Source organism: Leopardus geoffroyi, chromosome C1 (assembly GCF_018350155.1).
Source record: "Leopardus geoffroyi isolate Oge1 chromosome C1, O.geoffroyi_Oge1_pat1.0, whole genome shotgun sequence".
NCBI lineage: Eukaryota > Metazoa > Chordata > Mammalia > Carnivora > Felidae > Leopardus > Leopardus geoffroyi.
In genome coordinates, this window is record NC_059328.1 from 117,000,573 (window position 1) to 117,013,905 (window position 13,333).

Consider the following 13,333-nt stretch of genomic DNA (forward strand, 5'->3'; position numbering starts at 1 on the left):
GGCCATCTCGAGTCTCCGAGGCCTCAACCGGGCCGATTTCGCTTCAAGAACGCCAGAGAACCGTTAAAAAGTTGTGCTTCCGGCTCAAGTGTCCGCGCCCTGTCGAAAAGGAAAGGGGGAACCAACGCAAGCCCGGGTACGGAAAGTCACAGGGCACAATTTCCTTCATCTGAGTCGCCCGACGGTCGGGCGGGACGCGCGTAACCCAGAAGTGAAAGCTCGTTTCCTTCAGGTATTAGACCCCGACCGCAGGAAGTCCCGGCCAGATGACTTTTATCCAGGCTTTCGCGACTCTCCCCTCAGCTCTATTCACTACACTCCCTGCTTTGTGGTGCCCTGTCGCCGTGGCCACTGCATCCGACCCTCCTGGCCTAGCCTGAGTTTCGCCGCAATTTCGCAGCACCTTCGCCGTCCTTCCCTTAAAGAACCTTTATTCTACGGGTCCCTATCGGGGTCAACTGACGTTCTCGGAGGAGGCAAAAGCTCCTGGGACTTGCAGCTCCAGAAGCCCAGTACAGGCCGGCTGGCGCCTGCGCGGGGCGTTACCATAGAGAGCAGCCGCCTCTCTGGTCTCGGTTTACATTCTCTATGGTCCAGCCGGGTCGGTGGCGGTAAAAGGGAGACTGCACTGCGCAGGCGCTCTCGGCTTCTATTTTTTTTTTTTTTTTTTTTTTTAATCCCCGCACCAAGCGCTTAACCTCATTGGGGTGGAGGAGAAGGCGGCGGCTGTCTGGTCCGCAGCGGCAACAGTAGCGAATAATACGGCTGTAAGTACCCGGTTGGGGAGAGGAGATTTAGATCCAGCCCTCCGAGGCCCTTGCCCCTTCGCCTTGCGGTAGCAGACGCCGGGTCTGGGTGAGGGCGATGTCCAGCGCTGTCATCGGCTCTTGGGTGCACTTTGGGGGGAGGGGGCGGCCCTTAGGTGGGAGCCGGGCGGGGAGCGGGATGGGAGGGTGGGTTGTTTATCCCACCGGTAGGTCGCTGATCCCAGGCTGCTTTGCAGAGGGAGGAGGGGGCGACCGTGGGGTCAGCCCGGCTTTGTGTGCCCCTCTCTCTTTTCCTCTCCCAGACCCCACCCCGGGCCCCCTTCCTGACCCGAGTCTTACCGGCCCGGTGGGAGAAGCCAGCGAACAGTCAGTCGCGTTTGAAAAGAGCCCGGGATTGCGAGGGGAGGGGGCGAGGGAGAGAAACCCATAACAACTAGTCATCGGCGAGTGATGGGTGTGGAGAAAGATCCAGAGAGAAGGGGTGCCGGGGAGGCGGGCGGCCGGGGCTCCCAGCCGGGCTAGACAAAAGCTGAGCGAGCGGCGCCGAGCCGAGCCGGGGACCGGGCGGGATGCAGAGGGTCCCTTGGTCCCTAAGGCCCGCAGAGAGCTTCTTTCCGAAGCTGGGAAAGCGGACAAGTGCTGAGTTAAGCCTTGTGCAGCCTCCTCAACTTGCCTTTGTTGTTCTTTGGTATTGGCAGAGCCGCTCTGACGAAGAGGAGTGCACGTTAGCCTGGTTGGGTACAATGGAGCTAATCGAATTTTGCTTTCCATTTTTCGAGCCGCTCAGATGAATATGGGGTTTTCCAGGGTCTAACTTATTACATAATGTTATTAAAATAGTTGTGTTTATTTCTAAGATTAAAAAAAAAAAACTAGGTAGATCCTTGAAGCATGTTTTGTTGCATCTAGATGAATTTCTCTGTTGCGGGGTTCGATGATTAAATAGTGACCGTTCGTAGAACCTGCGAGCTCTTTAATCGTGATACTTTAATTTGTAGATGTGGCAGTGAGAGATTCGGATTCTCTATTCCTTTGGGAGGCAGTGATGCAGAAGAGTCAGAAGGGAGAAATAGTTGCAGGCTGCCATGTGCCTTGTCCCCTATTCTGGTGCCAGAGTCCGGTATAAATTCTAGCTTTAGAGATTGTTGCTTTTATTTCTATTATTATTTGTGACATTTACTGAACTCTTGGTAAGAGGGATCCTGGACAGTGGGCTCCTTTTACTCAAAGGGAGTTGGGAGAATAGTAACATTGATGCAGAGACCTTATAGATAAAAACAAAACCACAATGTCCCAGAGTTACTGAATATTGTGTATCTTCTCCATTTGCTAAGAAAGATTTAAATTTTTGTGAGCCGCTGACTTACTCATTTTTGTAAAATCGTGCAATTTCACCTTTTTTTTAAAATCTGTTTCTGTAATTTATAGTTTATCAGCTAACGTGCAGCACTATTTTTGAATTTTAAGTTTTAATTTTTACCGAAGAGCTTTCAACCCTAGCTTTATATCTTCTCGACTAAAGTAACCAAAGTCAGAAATCCTTTGAAGTGGCAGTTGGTGGTGGAGGTGTCAAATATTGTATCTTCACGTTACAATCTAAGTGGTAAATAGAGAAAAGGCCTTTGCTAACCTTACACCTTAAATTAGTGTTGGAACTGAAAACCTGCATCTCCCTGTAAGTCAGGATTTTGGCCACAGACTCAACCTTATGTAAAAGAGGCAAGCATTTTTTGTGCTAATGGGAAGCAAAAATCTGAAGCTTGGTGTTTATGCTTCAGTAACCACTGTGATAGAATCTCTTAAGTGTAGTTCGGATGATGGGAACTTACTTTTTATAGAGCAAGATTTCAGATCCTTAAAATAGTTTGACAGGGATGTTGAGAAATGATTGGCCAGAAGAACATTAGGTTTATTGTTCATATGTGTTAGGTTTCGTTCATTGGTTTGGATTTAGATTTTTTTGCTTCAGTAGTCTGTTAACTCTATTTTCTTGAGTGGCTCAGTTTCACAATTTATAAGTTGAGTGAGAGGTAGTTTCTTGGATCTGAGACTTAAATTTATCTTTGAGACTCTGTTTCTTCTTAACAATTCTCTATTTATAAAATCATAGTTCTTAGAGTATACTTTTAATTTAGTACTATTAGCAAATATTATGACCATTTAAGGGATTGTAAATATTAGAGCTGAGTTATTAAAACTGGCAGTTTTAACAACTGCAAGAAAAACAGAATCATCTAAAAGATTTCCTAAAAAATAAGAGAAGGATCTGTTAGTCTTAAAAAAAAAAAAAAAAAACAAAAACCCAGCACAAAACTAAGCAAAGAACAAGTCATTGATGATAGAGTTTTTGGTTTGTAAAATGTAATAGAAGAAAGTAAATGAACCTTTTTTTTTTTTTTTAATGTTTATTTATTACTTTTGAGAGTTAAAGTGAGACAGAGCATGAGCAGGGAAGGGGCAGAGAGAGAGAGAGAGAGACAAAGAATCCAAAGCAGGCTTCAGGCTGTGGGCTGTCAGCACAGAGCCCGATGTGGGGCTGGATCCCACAAGCTGTGAGATCGTGACTTGAGTAGAAGTCGGATGCTCAACCAACTGAGCCACCCAGGCACCCTGTAAATGAATTTTTCTTAACCCAGTTCGATCAGGGCAACATCCATAAAATGTGTGTGTGTTTGACTAAATGACCTCTAAAGGCCTTTTCTTTTTAAGCTCCGGAGTTTACTATTTCTGGTAGGTCTTCATTGCCCCAGGGCTTTCCTGCCTACTCTGTGCTCAGACCATTACTGCCATACTGAATGCTTTTCTTCCCCAGATTGTTGTGGCAGCTCCAATCCACCTCCCCCCTTGGGTCCCTAAAGTTGTGGCTCAGATGACGGCCTTTCTTTCATAATGCCTGTGTTGACTTCCCTCTTGTTTCCTGCCTGGAAATCTCCTCACTCCTTGCTGATTCCTGTTTTATCCACTACCTTTCTCTTTGGAAGATTCACGCCTCTGCTTTTAGTCTCCTCTAGATCCTTGAGGGCCCTGGGAGTTTGTAGAACACTGTGGTATCCTCTGTACTTAACTACCAGGACTTGTGTAACTAGGGACTTGTGTAGCTAGTCATGGTTAATGTATGAAATATGAAAGATAACTTAGAATAGTAGAATTTGAGTTTGGGCAGAGTTCTTAGAGGCTCCATTGACCATTCTCCTACCTTTTGTCTACTGTACTCTGGTCCTCAGCCTTACACTGCAAATCTGCTTTTCTGTTCATGGACAGGTCTTGGATGCTAGAAAGCTAGTTGAGACCGTTCCAGAATCTGCCCCTTCCCTGTTGCCTGTTTTTCTTGGGCATAACCCTGAAGTAACATGTATTAAGTCTGTTTCTTCTCCATGTAATACACGTAATAGCTTTTCATTTCCTAGGACAGTCATCAAGCCTTCTCTAGATTTATTGATGAATTAATTTATTAAACCCTTTCTTTAGCTCGGTGCCACGGGGTACAGTTGAAAAGACTGCGTGGTCCCCACGTTTCAAACGCTCACAGTCTAATAAGGGAGACAGACAAAATGTTACACATTGATGCCACTTAGGCTGTAAGTAAGTAAATAAATAACCCTGCCCTAGATCCTTTGTCCTCTCCTGTGTTGTTTTTATTTTTTTTTTTCTTTCAAGGTTTTATTTTTTTAAAGTATCTCTACACCCAGTATGGGTCTGGAACTCACAACCCCTAGATCAAGAGTCTCATGCTCTACAGACTGAGCCAGCCAGGTGCCCCGTCCCCTCATGGTTTAATCAGATTTCCCCATCTTTCTTTAGGCAATTCTGTTTTGTTAGTGTTCTTTCTTTCTTTCTAAAGTTTATTTATTTTGAGAGAGAGTGTGAGTGTGAGAAGTGAGCGGGGAGGGACAAGACAGAGAAGGAGAGAGAAAGAGAGAGAATCCCAAGCATTTCTGCCCTGTCAGCGCAGAGCCCAAGGCGGGGTTCCATCTCACAAACCTCCAGATCATGACCTGCGCTGAAATCAAGAGTCCATCGGCTAACCGACTGAGCCACCCGGGCACCCCCATTAGTGTCCTTTAAATGCAGTGTCTGAAATGAAACAACTTGCTGTGACCTGACCAGAGCATACAGCTGTTGTCTTAGGTTAGGAACTGTATCAAGGGTTCAGACTTTGTTGTACATTCTGACTATGCCACTTGCTAGCCCTCTGACTTTGGGCCGTGGGCCCGTTAAGTCATCTCTTCATGTTTTAATGAATTCACCTATAAAACAAATGTGAGGGGAAGGGAAGGCAGTGTTAAAAGTAATATCTACTTACAGGGTTGTAAGGATTAAATGAGATATGTCAAGTGCTGAGAATAGTGATTGGCATATAGTAAGTGGCTATATACATGGTATTCCCACTATGTATTTGTGGTAGGAGTTGATAATATTAATGACAAGGTAGCATACATAGCAATAATCAAGTCACCAGAGTCATTTGAGGAGCTTGTTAAAATACAAATGGTCTGACCTTATTTATTCCCCATCTACCCAGAGATTTTTGGTCAGTTAAGCCTACGAGACCTGGGTAGACACAGTTCTAACAGTCCCCTGGTGAGTCTTTAAAACAAAACCCTAATGAAAACCTTGCGCTTTATGTTAATTTTGTCAGTGATTGAGTTTGCTCTTACAAATTAAAAAAATCCCCCAAGTAATAGATGAGTAGATGCTCCTGACAGATACAAACAATGCAGATAAGGGAAAGGCTTGGCCCCAGACCTCAGGCCCCCTAGGAGGCGTATCCACTTATCAGTGTGAAATGTATCCTTCTAAACAGTGTTGCCCGTTTTGGTAGCTCCGTGCATGTGAGTGTCTTCATAATAATAAATAATAGCCAGATTTAAGGGAAAAACCCCTCGATTTTTAAATCACTTTTGCATTCATAATCTTCTTTGCTCCCTTCAGAATCCTGTTAGGTAGACGAGGAAGATAATGTTGCTATCCTCTCAATTTACAAATGAGAAACTAAGACCTGCAGGTTAAATCCCAGTCGGAGATAGAGCTGGATGAGAGCAGGACCTTCTGTTTCCAAACTTAAGTGTTCTTTTCTTGTCAGCTACCTCTTAGCTACATAATTTTGTTGACTTACTGAAGTTATGGTTCATGAAATCCTCTGATCTCTTTGCCATGTCAATAAGCTGCCAAACCAGGTTTCCTCCTGTGTTTTAGTGTGTTTATACTTGCTTTTAAAAAAATGTAAATTCAAGGTTTAATAGTTAACATGTATCTGGGAAGATTGATTGTTTTGTGAAAAACATCCAGAACTGGCCTTGTAGCTGTCTTTTACTCTGGCACATTTGGGTGAGTTTATGTTTCTTCAGGATAGCCGAATCCACTTTGCACCTGTCTCTGTAAGTGTTACCCTATTAACTTTCCAAGCGGAATCAGTTAAATTTATTTATAGTCTTATTATAATAATATAGCGATAGCACAGAAACTTGAGGGACCAGAGGGGAAAAGCCACATCAAACCATCCTAACACAAGGTATCATTTCTTAATGTATCACCCTGTCTGTATGTTTGTACTTTTCAGTAAGTAATGTTAGGTTTTGCATGTTTTGTGAATACTTTCTGCGTAATGACATATTATGCATCATTTAAATTTTTAATAGCTTTGTCATATTTGAGTTGATATGGCGAATTTTGGTAAACTGGGATCCTTGACAAGTAGGTGTATGGGTGTGTGTATATATATACATATATATAAATATGTATACATATATATACATATATATATAAAATGTATATACACATATATATATTTTAAAGTTTATTTATTTATTTGAGTGATCTCTACACCCAGCTTGGGGCTTGAACTCATGGCCCTGAGATCAAGAGTTGCGTGCTCTTCTAACTGAGCCAGCCAGGCTCACCCCCTTTCTTTAAATTACATATACTGTAACGGTGACTGTCTTTTTGCACATAGTTTGCTTCTTTAGTGTTGTTTCCTTAGGATAAATTCAAAGAAGTGAGATTATTGGGTGACTTTTGATACATACTGCCTGATTGCTGACCACAAAGTTGTACCAGTTAATAATTTTCCCAGCACCCTAAGAATGTATCACTTTCACAGAAATTTTACCAACTTCTGGCAATATATTTTAAATGGTTTTTTTTTGTTGTTGTTACAGTGAGAGACGTGGAATCGTACATTATTTTTATTTTTCATTTATTTTAAAAAAGAGCAAGGAGTAATGACGGGCTTTTATATGAACCAACTGTATGCAATTTGTATTGGACATTACATGCAGGTGCTCTGTCTTACTTGCTTGGTTTTCACTCCTGTCCTGTGTGGCTACAGCTATTGCATTTCCAGATCGATGTGGAGGAAAATGCAGCCTTTGCTTTGTGGGACAGAATAGTCTATTTGTTGACATCACAATGTAATCTTATTACATTTTTGTGGCCTACCTTTAAGCATTTTGTGTGTGTGTGTGTGTGTGTGTGTGTGTGTGTGTGTGCGCGTGCTCAAGGGCCCTGCCTGAAATATTTAGTAATCAGAATGTCTGGTGGTGGGGGCGAGTTAGCTGCTTTTTAAACAGATTTCCCAAGTGATTCTCAAGCCACCAGAGTTTGAGAGCTGCCTCGGGACTACCTTCCAGCTAATTTTTTGCTCGGTTTTTCCGCAGTGTGTCTTTCCTGTGGGTAGAGGCAGACTCTGTTATGAAGGGTTGCTCAGACATGTTAACAGAGGCCTGCTGTATAGAGAGAATGAATTGTGTAGCAGTGTCCTTCCTAACGTAGAGCAGCTGGGTTCATTCTAGGAACAATAAGCCAGTCTTTCTAAGAGTAGTTGAACTGCATAAAAACAGCTCCTTCTCTGAAGCCTCCTTGTGGTGCTGGTGGCTGTGTTTTGTTTCAGTTCTGGTAAGTCCTAGAGCTTTCCAGACCCAAGCCATGAGGACATGGCTTTGGTTGGCCCGAGGATGGTAGGTAGACCTAGCATCCCAATGGCAATGGCCACCATGGATCGAACACCCAACTTCTTGTAGGTATGCTTTTGCCATTTTTTAAAGCAGCATTTATTAAAAAAAATATTTTTTATGTTTATTTATTTGTTTTGAGAGAGAGAGAAAACAGGTGGGGGGTGGGGCGGACAGAGGATCTGAAGCAGGCTCTGCACTGACAGTGGAGAGCCTGATGAGGTGCTCAGACTCACAAACCGTGAGATTCCGACCTAAGCTGGAGTCAGATACTTAACCAACTGAGCCGCCCAGGCACCCTTTCTTACAGCAGTATTTAAAGACAGATGCTGTCTTCATTTTATAATGAGAGGAAGCTGGGGAACTTACTCGAAAAGTTGAATAATTTGTCCACAGTCATGCAGCTGGAAAGTGGTAGAGTCGGTTCTCGGATTCTTCAGCTTCCTTTCCGTTTATTTCTGTTTTTTGCACACAGGCTATTCCTCATTCATGAAAGGTCAGTGGGGATGTCTTGGGAGAAAGTCTGCTCCCGGCGTCTGGTGGCATCTGGAGTTGCCTCCTCACTGGTCAGGAAGGACATAGAGATGCAGGTTGGCACTGGCATTTCCATGAGGGTTAGATCAGGTGATATACAGTCTCTTTTAGATTTGATTCCCCAATTTGAAATCTACCCTTGGACAATCCAGGTCACTAAAGACATGATATAAACCTTTTTAATTTATTTTTTATTGTGGTTAAAATATATATAGCATAAAATATGCCATTTTAACCATTTTTAAGATTATAATTCAGTGGCATTAGTTACATTCACACTATTGTACAACCATCATCAGAGTCAGCTTCCAAATCTTTTCCATAACCCCAAACAGAAACCCTATAACCATTGAGCCATAAATCCCTGTTCCTCCCTCTTCCTCAGTCTCTGATAATTTAGAATCTACTTTCAGTCTAAGTAGACTAGGCAAGTCTAGATAATTATAGATAACTCTAGGCATGCCTAGTCTAGATAACTCATGTAAGTGGAATCATAATATCTGTCCTATGACTTATTCACTTTGCATAATGTTTCCAAGGTTCATTCATGTTATTCCTTTCTAATTGGTGAATAATATTCCGTTGTATGTGTATAGTAACATTTGTTTATCCACTCACCTGTTGGTAGAACTTGAGTTGTTTCTACTTTTTGACTGTTGTCAATAATGCTGTCTTACAAATTTGTCTTACAAATTTCTGTTTGAGTCTCTGTTCTCAATTCTTTTGGGGATATACCTAGGACTAGAATACTAGGTTGTGTGGTAATTCTACACTTAGCTTTTTGAGGAATTGTTGAACTCTCCCACAGTGGCTGTATATTTATAACCCTAATGGCAATGTACAAGGGTTCCAGTTTCTCCATATCTTTTTTTTTTTTTTAATTTTTTTTTTACGTTTATTGATTTGAGAGAGTGGAAGAGAGAGAATCCCAAGCAGGCTCCACATTGTCAGCACAGAGCCCGATGCGGGGCTCAAACCCACGAACCATGAAATCATGACCTGAGCTGAAGTTGGACGCTTAACTGAATGAGCCACCCAGGTGCCCCTACGTTTCTTGATAATGTTCTTTGATGCACAAAAGTTTTAAATTTTGATGGAACCCAACTAATCTGTTTCTTTTGCTGCTTATGCTTTTGGTGTCATAGCTAAGAATCCATTATCATCTGAGGTTGTGAAGATTTACTCCTATGTTTTTACATTTTTATAGTTTTAGCTCTTACATTCAGGCTGTTAATACATTTAAAGTTATTATTATTATTTTTATATGGTGTGAGGTAGGGATCCAACTTCGTTGTTTTGCATGTGGATATCCAGTTGTCCGAGTAACATTCGTTGAAGACTGATGTAAATGTTTTAATTACTTTCTTTGTCATTCACTGGCATTTATATTTTGCTTTAGGTATTTGATTTCACTGCCTACCCTCCTTCATTCTTACTCCATACCCCTACCCTTTTCTTCCTTTGAAACAGGATGCATGTATATTTTGTGTGAGTTACAGCTTTGCTGTTTGACATATGAGAGACACTTAATAAATGTGAGTTCCCTTTCTTCCTTTTAATTTTGTATAGTTACTTCAAAAAAAATTTTTTTTTTTTAAATTTTTTTTTTTTTTCAACGTTTATTTATTTTTGGGACAGAGAGAGACAGAGCATGAACGGGGGAGGGGCAGAAAGAGAGGGAGACACAGAATCGGAAACAGGCTCCAGGCTCTGAGCCATCAGCCCAGAGCCCGAAGCGGGGCTCGAACTCACGGACCGCGAGATCGTGACCTGGCTGAAGTCGGACGCTTAACCGACTGCGCCACCCAGGCGCCCCCCCAAAAATTTTTTAATGTTTATTTATTTTTTTAATTTTTTTTTTTTTTTTCAACGTTTATTTATTTTTGGGACAGAGAGAGACAGAGCATGAACGGGGGAGAGGCAGAGAGAGAGGGAGACACAGAATCGGAAACAGGCTCCAGGCTCTGAGCCATCAGCCCAGAGCCTGATGCGGGGCTCGAACTCACGGACCGCGAGATCGTGACCTGGCTGAAGTCGGACGCTTAACCGACTGCGCCACCCAGGTGCCCCAATGTTTATTTATTTTTGAGAGAGACACAGTGTGAGGGGGGAAGGGCAGGGAGAGAGGGAGACACAGAACAGGGTCTGGGCTCTGACCTGTCAGCACAGAGCCCAACATAGGGCTCGAATTCACAAACCCTGAGATCATGACCTGAGCCAAAGTTGGACACTTAAACTGACTAGGCCACCCAGGCGCCCCTAATTTTATATAGTTACTTTCTTTTTTCAAAGTTTATTGTTTTATTTTGAGATAGAGACAGCACAAATTGGGGAGGGGCAGAGAAAGAGGGAGAGAGAGAGAGAGAATCCCAAGCGGGTTTTGTGCTTCCAGCGCAGAGCCTGATGTGGGGCTTGAACTCATGAAAGTGTGGGGTCATGACCTGAGCTGAAATCAAGAGTTGGGACACTTAACCAACTGAGTCACCCAGATGCCCTTGTATAGTTGCTTGTGGTTTGTGTTTCAAAATAGATTGTGAGGACCTTCAGGGTAGGGTGTATATTATATATTTTTTTGTTTCCCCGTGTCTGCCTCTCACTTGTCCCCCCTACCCCCATTACTCTAGTGTCCAGTTTTGGGCAAATGATGCAAGTGATGTCCTTACCTTTTATTGGCTGAATTGTGAAGCTGAATATAGATCTTTGTGGGTACAGTTAGGTAATTGTGGAAAATTCTTTTTTTTTTTTTTAATTTTAAAGTTTATTTATTTTGAGAGACAACGAGCATGCAAGTGTAGGGGAGGAGCAGAGAGAGAGAGGGAATCCCAAGCAAGCTCTCCATCACCAGCACAGAGCCTGACGCGGGACTTGAATTCACGAACTGTGAGTTTGTGACCTGAGCTGAGTTGGATGCTTAACTGACTAAGCCACCCAGACCCCCAATTGTGGATAATTCTTGAAAGATCAATAATCAGTATATTATAAGGTTCTTCAAGGTTTTTAAATCAGGTCCTTTTAAGGAATTTTTTCACATGTGAGGATTGATATAGCATCTAAGCCTTGAAACTTCCTTGGGAGTTTTTTTGTATGTGACATAAGATATTTTGATAAACCTCAGTTAGGTTGCATAATACAGAGTTCATTTCATGGATGACTGGAAAAATTTTAACTCATTATTTAAGATTATGGTAAGTTTTGTATCGGGAATTTTACTCCTTTTAGGGGTGATTTTTATATATCTAGTTTTATAGTGTTAGCTGATTTATTTAGATTGAGCCATTTTGATTTACAGTTTTTAAAAAATGTGTATTAATTTTTGAGAGAGAGAGAGAGAGCACGAGTTGGGGAGTGTCAGAGAGAGAGGGGGACAGAGGATCTGAAGCAGGCTCTGAGCTGACAGCAGTGACCCTGGTGTGGGACTTGAAGTCACGAACCGTGAGGTGATCACCTGAGTCAGAGTCAGACACTCCACCAACTGAGCCAAAGCCGAGTGCCCCTCGATTTGCATTTTTGACAAATGTTTAATTTAAAAAATTAGAAAAATTATTTGGAGTTTGTGCAATAGTGTGTATGATTTTTCTAACAAAAATATTAAATCTCATTAAAAAGCTCTTTTGCCTAGAAATCCCCAAAATTAACTAGTGCAGAATTATCTGATCTTTCTGGGTTTGTATTATCAGATTTCCTTTCATCACACTCTTTAGTGTTCCTTAGGGTCTAATATTACTTGTGCTAAGTGATCAGACCTCCTGTAAGAGTCCATTTTGTAACCTACCATCCAGATGTCAGCGAAGGGAAGGTTCAGTTTGAAGGCTGGCCTTCGGTGTTTTGTTTTCTGCTAGGTTTTGACTCTTAGTATCTTGTTATATAAACACTTTCATCGTATGAGATACTGGCTTCCACTGTTTATTTTATCAGTTCCTTATTATTAATAGTGAAAACAGAAAAGGAATTATTTTGTTCTTTTATTTTCTATTTCAAGCAACATAACAACATGAGAGGTCAGAGCAAATCCAGTATTTGACTTGCTTTCAGGTAATTGTCAACCAGTGAAATGATTCACAAAGAGCTTGAACTCCCTTAGTTGGAATAACGGTTTATTGCAGGGAGAGTAGGAAGAAGATAATGCAGACTGTTTTCCTTAACTGCCCCTGGCAAAATTGGCCTGGTAAGAATCTGAATCTGTAGCCATGCATCTGTGTGCACAAAGATGGACCCAACTTCTTCGTAATTAAGGCCAGAGGTAGTATATAGCTGTATCTTTATACACAAAATTTGATTCAAGAAGTGTTTTTGTTATTTAATAGATCACCCTTCAGACTTGGGATCCCATGCTGAGAGGGGTGGCTCTTTAAAAACAAATGTTCTCAGTGCCCGGGTGTCCTCTGTGCACTGATTTGGGCTAATGGGTGTGGTATTTTAGCCAGATGCCGGTTGTGTTTACCTGTTGGCATGCCAAGTAGATTTCCTATGGCCTGTGACTGGGGTTTTATTTTTTTATTATTTAAAAAAAGATTTCTATTTGTTTATTTTGAGAGAGAGAGAGAGAGAGAGAGAGAGAGTGCAAGCGGGGGAAGGGCAGAGAGAGGGAGAAAGAATCCTAAGCAGGCTCTGCATTGACAGCATAGAGCCCGACCTGGGGCTCAAACCCATGAACCGCGAGATCATGACCTGAGCCAAAACCAAGAAGTCGGTCACTCAACTGACTGAGACCCCCCAGCACCACTGTGACTGCATTCTTAAAAGTGAACATGGTGGGAAAAACTTTCCATTCTCTCATGGTTTTTAGAACTTGGAGGAAGTTTCTGAAATTGCCAAAGGAACATTTGTTTGGACAAAGTAACGGTATTTAGCCTAATTATGTAGTAATGATTTTACAGAATCACAAAAGGATGACAGCTGGGGAAGATAAAGACCATCTTACAATCACTTGATTGGTAGACCTCTTTTGGGGTGGGGTAAGGTGAATGGAGGGGATCCAGAAAGGGTATATAAGTAGATGTTCATGAGAAATGGACCTGAAAGCACAGAGCCTTCATGAGAACTGCTCCCATTTAATTGAGAGAGTTATTCTAGGGTGTATCC

At 42.1% G+C, this 13,333-nt stretch overlaps 1 protein-coding gene across 29 annotated transcripts in view; it reads left to right on the forward strand.

Annotated features, from left to right (window-relative positions):
- Positions 1-39: 39 nt before the first annotated feature.
- The window catches only part of CLASP1 (cytoplasmic linker associated protein 1), a 276,660-nt gene continuing 263,366 nt past the window's right edge, over positions 40-13,333 (forward strand). For all 29 annotated transcript variants that reach the window (XM_045479468.1, XM_045479475.1, XM_045479463.1 and 26 more), the window contains exon 1: positions 40-767. The gene's annotated coding sequence lies outside the window, so the exon portion shown is untranslated. The remainder of the gene's footprint in view (positions 768-13,333) is intronic.